Source organism: Rhamphochromis longiceps, linkage group LG5, assembly GCF_057381845.1.
Source record: "Rhamphochromis longiceps isolate RC_006_pf linkage group LG5, R_longiceps_female_GT1.1, whole genome shotgun sequence".
Taxonomy (NCBI): Eukaryota; Metazoa; Chordata; class Actinopteri; order Cichliformes; family Cichlidae; genus Rhamphochromis; species Rhamphochromis longiceps.
Genome location: NC_140561.1, coordinates 30,725,131 through 30,734,851, shown reverse-complemented (window position 1 = coordinate 30,734,851; position 9,721 = coordinate 30,725,131).

Genomic DNA, 9,721 nt, shown 5'->3' with positions numbered 1-9,721 from the left:
GCGTATGAATGTAGTTAGGAAGCACTCAATTTAGAGAAATTGTGTGATTATGTATAGTGTACTTTGAGTAATCTGGAAGAATAGAAAAGAGTGAGTCCGTTCACTCTCTGAACAGAGTTTTGTCATGTCACTTTTGCACTATTATGTTCTGGCACATGTTGTTATTACATGGCTTGATTAAGGTACACATTAGGCTAATATATGGGCCAGCACAGAGCCAGCGGTGTGTCTGCAACTGGCCCATGGCTGCCCACAGCTTACACATGGCCCACATACCGCAAAGAATGATGGCCCTTTGGTGGCCCAGATCAGGTTTGCCAGAGGTAATCCACACATGGGCCAGCACTGATCTCGGCCACCAAAGGGCTGTCATTCTTTGCGGTATGTGGGCCATGCGTAAGCAGATTGTGTGGGCCAGATAAGGACCATACTAATTTTGCTATGTGGGTCCAGTTCAGAAGATGCCAGATCACTGACACCACACTGCGTGTGTAACTACAAGACATTCAAGAGATTCCTTAACCAGATAAACCCTGCAAAGGGAACCTGTTAAACTATCTCTACATTTTTTCCTGGGACTTCAGAGCAGGTTTGCATAAATGGGAGTTAAAAGTGATGGTTATCTATCATATACTGGGTCTTGGTATATATGGTCTTCTCATTAGTTTGTTACCTCTTGAAGTTCAGCATCTGGCTGCTGGGCTGGGATCAGCATTTACTCTATTTTATAGACTAGCTTAGTGGTAGCATGCTGTCTGGCTAGCTTAGCTTCTGCATGGACAACTTGCTTGGAAAGAGCTAAAGTTGTGTGTAATTTTCATCCAGCTGATGGACTGGTGAGCTTAATGCCAGTCTGCCTGCAATTTACAAGAAACACGCCTCCTCCTGAAGACCTGATGGGTCATTCTGCTTGATATCAAGGTCACATTTTTGTTTTCCATCCACCTTCTTCCTCTTATTTTTATCTCTGGTACACAAACCCAAACATTTGTGTATACTACACCTGTCATGACCCTGTGCCTTCTCGGCTGACTCTGTATGGCTACAAGTGTTTTTGTTGTGCTGCATCTCTCTCTCTCCCCTGCACTGCGCTCTACCGGGGCGGAGTCATGACGGCTCCAGCCCCTGGCTCGAACACCTGCAAGCAATCATATCACTCACTTCTTAAGGCGGCTGCTGAGAGTGCTTCCTCGCTGGATTATTGTGTAACACTCGTCAGTGTCATCACTTATCTGAGCCTTTTTCTGAGTTTCTGTCGTGCCACTACTTACCTGCCTTTCCTCTCTGTGCCAGGATTCTCGCCAGCCTGAGGACCGCCGTTGGTGAGCTAAAGCCGGAGTCCGAGCTACCTGAGCTTCAGTGGATTTTGTACATAGCCCTCTTCTTCCCGTGCCTGTGCTTCCCGGAGACCCTCTTCCTGTGCCCCCTCACCTGTATATATTCGCACCTGGTGTCTGTGTGTGTAAATAAAACGTGAACTTTAGTGACGGTCTGACTCCGAGTCCCTCCTGAGCCTGACAGAATAATCCAGCCCTCGCTATGGACTCAGCAGACCCAGCCGCAGCAGCGACAGCCCCCATGTCTCTGGAGGAGCTTCTGCACCGACACGAACAAATGCTAGTACGGCTCAGCGGAGACGTGGCGTCTCTAACTCAGGCCTTCGCCCAACGGATTCCACTGGCCGACGATCAGCCTCCTGCGGCTCCTCCCCAGGTAACACACGCTCCTGCCGTCACTGCAGCAGCCACAGCTACTCAGGCTGCTAGCGCGGTAGCTTCAGTAGCCTCCCCGGTTTCGCTGGATAAGCTTTTACCTTCACCTGAGGCTTTTTCTGGGGAGATGGGAAAATGTGCGGGATTTTTGTTGCAGTGTTCCATGCAGTTTCAATTACTGCCTCATGTTTTTGTTTCTGACGGGGTAAAGATCGCTTACGTCACCCAGCTCCTACGTGATCGAGCCCTGGCCTGGGCGCAGGCCCAGCTACAGGCTTGCCCCGGAATGTCTTATGATGACTTCCTGTCTCGCTTCAAGTCGGTGTTTGATAAAGGCTCTAGTACGGAGGCTGCTGGCTATCGTTTGATTAATCTGAAGCAAGGTAGGCGAAGCATGGCTGACTTTTCTGTCGATTTCTGGACTCTAGCTGCACAGACCAAATGGGGACCTGAGGCCCTGAAGACCACTCTGTTAAATAATATCCGCGAAGAGCTCAAGGATGAGATAATGATGCGGGAGCTTCCTGCTTCTCTAAATGCTTTGATGTCCCTGTGTATTCAGGTGGATGATCGCCTGCGGGCGCGCCAGAGCTCACAAAGACAGCAGTTTCGCGAGCCCCTGGCTTTTCGGGAGCCCCAACCCGACGCACGGGAGGCTAGAGCTTTTGGAACCGAGGAGGAGGTACCTATGCAGCTGGGACGTTCTCGACTCACCCCTGCGGAGCGACAACGCCGGTTTTCCGCGGGTGAGTGTTTGTATTGCGGTCGCAAGGGGCATTACATCTCTGCCTGCCCGGCGCTGGCAAAAGGAGGCGCCCGCCAGTAATTGAGAGGGTACTGGTGGGCGACCTGTCCAGCAACAAGCCTCTTCCCCGTCTCTTGCTGCCTGCTAAACTCACCCTCCGGTCGTTGTCCCATTCCCTCTCTGTGTTAATTGACTCTGGTGCAGAACAGAATTTCATTGATGCGTCGCTAGTCTCCAAGCTCAGCATTGGCACACGACCACTGCCTCATCCTCTCCGCGTGTCCGCCCTGTCTGGTCACCGGTTGCCTGACATAACGCACGTCACCCTACCTGTCACACTCACTCTCTCCGGTAACCACGTTGAAAACGTTTGTTTCTGTGTGTTTAAGGCTCCAGTAACCCCGCTTGTACTAGGTTATCCATGGCTTTCACAACACAACCCACACATCGACTGGAGGAAGGAGCAAGTTATGGGGTGGGGTGTGGGCTGCCACATGACCTGCCTTCGGGCCGCCACGCCATCTGCTCCCTCTCCCCCCCCCGGGAAGCCTTCAAAGTCACCAGAGCTGTCTTCGGTTCCTTCCGTCTATCATGACCTTGCAGCAGTTTTTAGTAAGGATGAGGCGGGTTCGCTTCCACCACACCGGCCCTATGACTGTGCCATTGATCTTCTCCCTGGGGCGCCTCTCCCCTCTGGCCGCCTCTACAGCCTCACACAGCCCGAAAGGGAAACCATGGAGAGATACGTCAACGACTCTCTGGCTGCTGGGTTAATTCGCCCGTCATCCTCCCCCGTGGGGGCAGGTTTCTTCTTTGTTGCAAAGAAAGACAAGACGCTCCGGCCATGTATTGATTACCGCGGCCTCAACAAGATCACAGTAAAGAACAAGTACCCTCTTCCCCTCCTTAATTCTGCTTTCGAACTACTCCAGGGGGCCACGGTGTTCAGCAAACTGGACCTGCGAAACGCTTACCACCTGGTGAGGATCCGGGAGGGAGATGAGTGGAAGACCGCTTTCAACACTCATATCGGACACTATGAGTATCTCGTCATGCCCTTTGGCTTAACCAATGCGCCCGCGGTCTTCCAGGCCCTTGTTAACGATGTTCTGAGGGATTTTATTAATCGATGTGCTTTTGTGTACCTTGATGATATTCTCATTTTCTCTAAGTCCCAGGCGGAGCACGAGAGTCACGTGAGGCAGGTCCTGCAGCGCCTCCTGGAGAACCGGTTGTTCGTGAAAGCGGAGAAATGTGAATTTCACGTTGACACGGTGGCCTTCCTTGGCTATATCATCTCTCAGGGGGATCTCAAACCTGACCCCGAGAAGGTCCGGGCCGTGGTGGACTGGCCTCAACCGCCGAACCGCCAGCAACTCCGACGGTTCCTAGGATTCGCCAACTTCCACCGACGCTTCATAAAGGACTACAGTAAGATCGCCTCACCTCTCACTGCGCTTACCTCTCCCAAAGTTCCTTTTCAGTGGGACCTCTCTGCTCAGGAGGCCTTTTCCCTACTAAAGGAGAAGTTCACTACCGCCCCCATCCTCCGTCAGCCCAACCTCAGGCAACCGTTCGTGGTGGAGGTGGATGCTTCGGACTCTGGAGTGGGAGCAGTTCTGTCTCAACGATTTGAAGGTACGCTCCATCCCTGTGCATTCTTTTCTCGTCGTCTCTCACCCGCAGAACAGAACTACGGCATCGGTGATCGGGAGCTGCTAGCGGTCAAACTGGCCCTGGAGGAGTGGAGGCACTGGCTTGAGGGCGCGGAACACCCGTTCATCGTGTGGACCGACCATAAGAACCTTGAGTACATCCGGTCCGCCAAACGCCTAAATTCACGACAAGCCAGGTGGGCCCTCTTCTTCACAAGATTCAATTTCTCCATCACTTACAGACCAGGGTCGCGCAACGTGAAGCCCGATGCACTCTCCCGTCAGTTTTCCAGTACGGAAGGAGACTCCGATCCAGAACCGATTCTTCCAGCTACCTGTGTTATTGGAGCTGTCACATGGGAGATCGAAGCTCTCGTGCGCGAGGCCCAGGATACTGACCCCGACCTGGGGACGGGCCCCCCTGGTCGGTTGTTTGTCCCTGCTGCTGTCCGACCTCAGGTACTCCACTGGGGCCACACTGCCCGGTTCACCTGTCATCCAGGAGCCCGCCGCACCATCACCTTCCTCCAGCGGTTTTTCTGGTGGCCCACCTTGGACAAGGACGCCAGGGAGTACGTTATGGCGTGCGCCACGTGTGCCCGGAACAAACGTCCCAACCGACCACCCGCCGGGCTTCTTCAACCACTCCCCACGCCAGGACGGCCATGGTCTCACATAGCGCTGGACTTCGTTACGGGGCTCCCACCGTCATCCGGTAACACCACCATCCTCACTATTGTTGACCGTTTTTCTAAGTCAGCTCATTTCATCGCCCTCCCCAAGCTCCCTACAGCCCTGGAGACCGCCCAGCTGCTCACCACCCACGTCTTCCGGCTTCATGGCATTCCGATGGACATCGTTTCCGACCGGGGACCCCAATTTACCTCTCGGGTTTGGAAGGAGTTCTGCATGCAGATCGGCGCCGCGGTCAGTCTCTCTTCGGGCTTCCACCCTCAGAGCAATGGACAGGCCGAGCGTACCAACCAAGAGCTCGAAGCGGCACTCCGCTGTGTCGTCTCTCTCAACCAGGCCACTTGGAGCGAGCAGCTCCCCTGGATTGAGTACGCCCACAACTGCCTGACCTCTTAAGCCACTGGACTGTCGCCGTTCGAAGCCTCATTGGGCTACCAACCTCCCCTGTTCCCGGCCGTGGAGGGTGAGCATGCCGTCCCATCAGTACAACATCATTTCCGCAGGTGCCGCCGGGCCTGGCGGTCCACCCGAGCCGCTCTGCTGCGGACGGCGGAGCGCAATAAAGAGATCGCTGACCGCCACCGGATCCCTGCGCCTGCCTATACAGTTGGGCAACAGGTATGGCTCTCCTCACGCTTTGTTCCCCTTCGTGCAGAGTCGAAGAAACTTTCCCCGGCCTTCATCGGTCCGTTCGAGATTGAGGCCCTGGTCAATCCGGTATCCGTCCGTCTGAAGCTGCCTCGCAATATGCGTATCCATAATGTTTTCCATGTCTCCCAGGTCAAGCCCGTGCTCTCCAGCCAGTTGTGCCCTCCTTCCGGGCCCCCTCCGCCCGCCCGGCTCGTGGATGGGCAGGAAGTGTTTAACATCACCCGCGTTATGGACTCTCGGCGGCGGGGGCGGGGCGTCCAGTACCTGGTGGACTGGGAGGGCTACGGGCCAGAGGAACGTTCCTGGGTGCCCCGGTCGGCGATTCTGGCTCCTGGTCTGCTCCGCGAGTTTCACCGGCGGCATCCGGGTAAGCCGGGTGGGTCGCCGAGGGGCTCCCGTTGAGGGGGGGGTACTGTCATGACCCTGTGCCTTCTCGGCTGACTCTGTATGGTGTGGAGCAGGGAAATTATTTTACTGCTATTGTTAAATAATTGTCATCATTACCATTGCATTAATAATATAATCTGGAGTTTATATTGCATTCAGGGGTTGAACAGTGTGTGTCTTTCAGAAAGGCTAAAAGTAACAGGACAGGAAACAGGCTTGGAGAGTTTTGCAGAAGTGGAAGTTATTTTGAGCAGCAGGCTAAGACGAGGCTTTAACAATGTAACAGATAGCTTTAAGAAGGCCTTAAGCAGTTATGACTATTTTATACACAATGCATATCTGTGCTTATTTGAGTTGATGTTCAGGTTCATTAATGGTCTTAAGCTTCATCTAGTGAGAGTGTCTAGATGATCCATGCTGAGGGAAAACTAGAACATAGAAGGAATTGCAGTACATGCTTACACAACAGTTCATTTTAATATCTTTTATATGTTCATATTCTTGTATTAAGCTTTTAGTAGGGGTTCTTGATTAAAACATTTATTTAGTAGAAGACATACACATAGTCTCAGTGAGCCTCTGGTCTGGTGAAAGGTCAGAAGTGCAACAGGTGAATTGAGAAAGAGCATGTGAGGTCGTGACACACACACATGAGTTAAATTTATTTAGAGGAGAGATTAGTCATGTCTGGTTGTAACTGCAAAAGTGTCTCGGTAAAAGAGGAACCGTCCTTGGTGTCTCGGCAAGAAAGAGGAACAATTTACTTTAAGACAAGAACGGAAAGTACCAGCCATGAAAATAGAAGATGATCTTCTGGGTGAAAAGTCATTGTAGTGTTGATCTGATCTATGTATAAAATGTATCTGTGACGCATGAAGGGGCGTCAGTAAATCAAACCCTGATGCTATAAAATATCTGTTTATGCTTTGATTAAGTCGGAGATCACTTGCTGTCGGCGTACAGAGTGTTCTTCCCACACGTGTGTTCATTAAAATCATTGTTTGACCAAGACCTTCTGGACCATGGGTGGTTTGTACTCTCCTTCCTCAATTGTGAACCTCAACAATGGCTACAAGTGTTTTTGTTGTGCTGCATCTCTCTCTCTCCCCTGCACTGCGCTCTACCAGGGCGGAGTCATGACGGCTCCAGCCCCTGGCTCGAACACCTGCAAGCAATCATATCACTCACTTCTTAAGGCGGCTGCTGAGAGTGCTTCCTCGCTGGATTATTGTGTAACACTTGTCAGTGTCATCACTTATCTGAGCCTTTTTCTGAGTTTCTGTCGTGCCACTACTTACCTGCCTTTCCTCTCTGTGCCAGGATTCTCGCCAGCCTGAGGACCGCCGTTGGTGAGCTACCTGAGCTTCAGTGGATTTTGTACATAGCCCTCTTCTTCCCGTGCCTGTGCTTCCCGGAGACCCTCTTCCTGTGCCCCCTCACCTGTATATATTCGCACCTGGTGTCTGTGTGTGTAAATAAAACGTGAACTTTAGTGACGGTCTGACTCCGAGTCCCTCCTGAGCCTGACAACACCTATAGGTAGTGCTGTAAAAAGGCCACATTTTTGCAGTTTTCTTAAAGGTCATGGTTTGATAGTATATTAGTCATACGTAAAGCTTTGCAAACCCATGTTTTCATGCTGTTTATTGTCCCATAAGGGACCATGTCAGGAATATGCAAAAGAATCAGTAATGTTGGTGACTCATTATTGTCAGCTTAGCATCAGCTGCAGAGAACACAAAAACCATAAAAAGCAAAAGAGATTGTTAAATACAATTTTAAACCCTCCATTGCAGTCATTGTCTACGATAACTGATCTCAAACTGCTTTTACCCTTTTTAGTTGCTAGTTTGTGACGTCTGGTACTAAATAAACAGAAGTTCTGGTAAACTCATTAAATAGAATGAAAATTTGAGTTTGGGACAAAAGCATAAACACAGATTTGAGTTTTTCCCAATAACTCAACTGTTACAGCTCATCCACTCTGTTGGTGTAGTTTTTTAATCCTGTAGCTGGGGGAGTCACTGAGAGGAAACTACACCCTGGGTGATGGCGCAGTGTTTTTATTGTTGCACAGCTGCTATGAGATTCAGAGAGATTGCTGCTGACATCATCTATCTGCTGTAGTTGGAGCAGGTGGGGGGTGAGATACCAGAGCTAAAGATGGAAAACACACAGGGTGACATTTCAGAGGGCATTTCAAACACTTTGAGTACAACACAGTTATGTTCACTAATAAGGTAAATACTGATTGTCTCATGATTTCATGATCTTAATTTAGCACTGAATGGGGGGGGGGCTACAGATGGAAAAGGTACCACTGATTTTCTGCACAAGAATGACCTTCCTTCAGAAATGGTCTTCCAAAACCCCATTTGGAGATTGCAAAACATATAAGCGAGTGTAGCTGAGCCTTGATGGCAGAGTGAAAATGTTGGGCTGACATTAGGATATATTTTTGCAAGTTTATCATTTAAATAGTGTAAAGGATGCAGTAATAATAAAGGATTGCATTTTTATAGCACTTTTCGAGACCCTCAAAGCACTTTACAATTCCACTATTCATTCACACACACTGGTGGAGACAAGCTACAGTTGTAGCCACAGCTGCCCTGGGGCAGACTGACAGAAGCGAGGCTGTCATATCGCACCATCGGCCCTTCTGGCTATCAACAGTAGATGAAGTGTCTTGCCCAAGGACACAACAACCGAGACTGTCCGAGCCAGGGCTCGAACCGGCAACCTTCCGATTACAAGATGAACTGCCAACTCTTGAGCCACGATCACCCTCATGCTACGTTAAATTGCATCAGGCACTGTTTGAAACAAAAGGAGGAAGAATGAGTACATTCTACTCAGTGTTGCCAAAACCCTGGGGGGGTTCAGTGTTTAGATACAAGAAGTATTTGTTTTACCCCTTGAGGGCAGATAATACTGAGTCTTAGTTTACAATCTAGATATATTGCCTTTTCTGTAGAGTATAAAGCAACTGTCGTGAGTTCTCAGAATCAGCTCCTTGAGCACAAGAAATGACAACATCACAGAACGCAAGTATGGCGAAGCTCGCGGCTCTGCAACGGGAGATTGAGAGACCAGAGTTGGACTGTAGAACTGCTTTGAAATTCATATGAGCTGTTCGCACTAAAGTAAAAACCACCATCACTTCATGCGGATACCCCTTTGGCGCCAGCTGCGGTCTCAAGGCTGGAGCTGAACAACAACACCCTGATAACGACTGTGTTTAGTCTGTTCCTTCCCATTCCATGCAAGGCCACCTGGGTTGGCTGGAAGACTGTTTACTTAGCCTAGCAGGGCATATACACTGATATGCACACACTCATCCCCCGTCCCTATTCCAAAAGCCTTCGATGCTTATTCCCTTCCGATGCTGACGGTGGATCAAGGAGACCAGCGCACGCAGGCCCGGATGTACTGTCTAATTCGGCTGTCTCTCACCCTTTACCCACCCCTGTTGCTTTTCATGTGTTTCTTTGGTGTATTAAGAGTTTTTTCATGTGCTATGTGCAGAGGTGTTTTTTTTCTGTTCTCAAACTGATCTCCCTGTTGGAGCTCAGTCTGGGGGGAGTTATTTTTTCCTCCTTATCTTTCCTCATGTGGTGCATTTTCCATTGTTATAGCTCTCTGACCTGTCTTCCCCATGTGATGTTTTGTGTAATGTATGTATGGTCGGAGGGTAAGATGGCGCCGCCATTGCGTGCAATAGGTCGGCAGCCTTATGAAATTTCCCCTTGTGGGACTAATAAAGGTATATCAATTCAATTCAAGAATATGGTCAATAGCATAATTGGCTGGCAGATATGGAAACCTGAAATGCTTAAAGAAAAGGGATTTTGGAATATTATGACTTTTCTCTACTG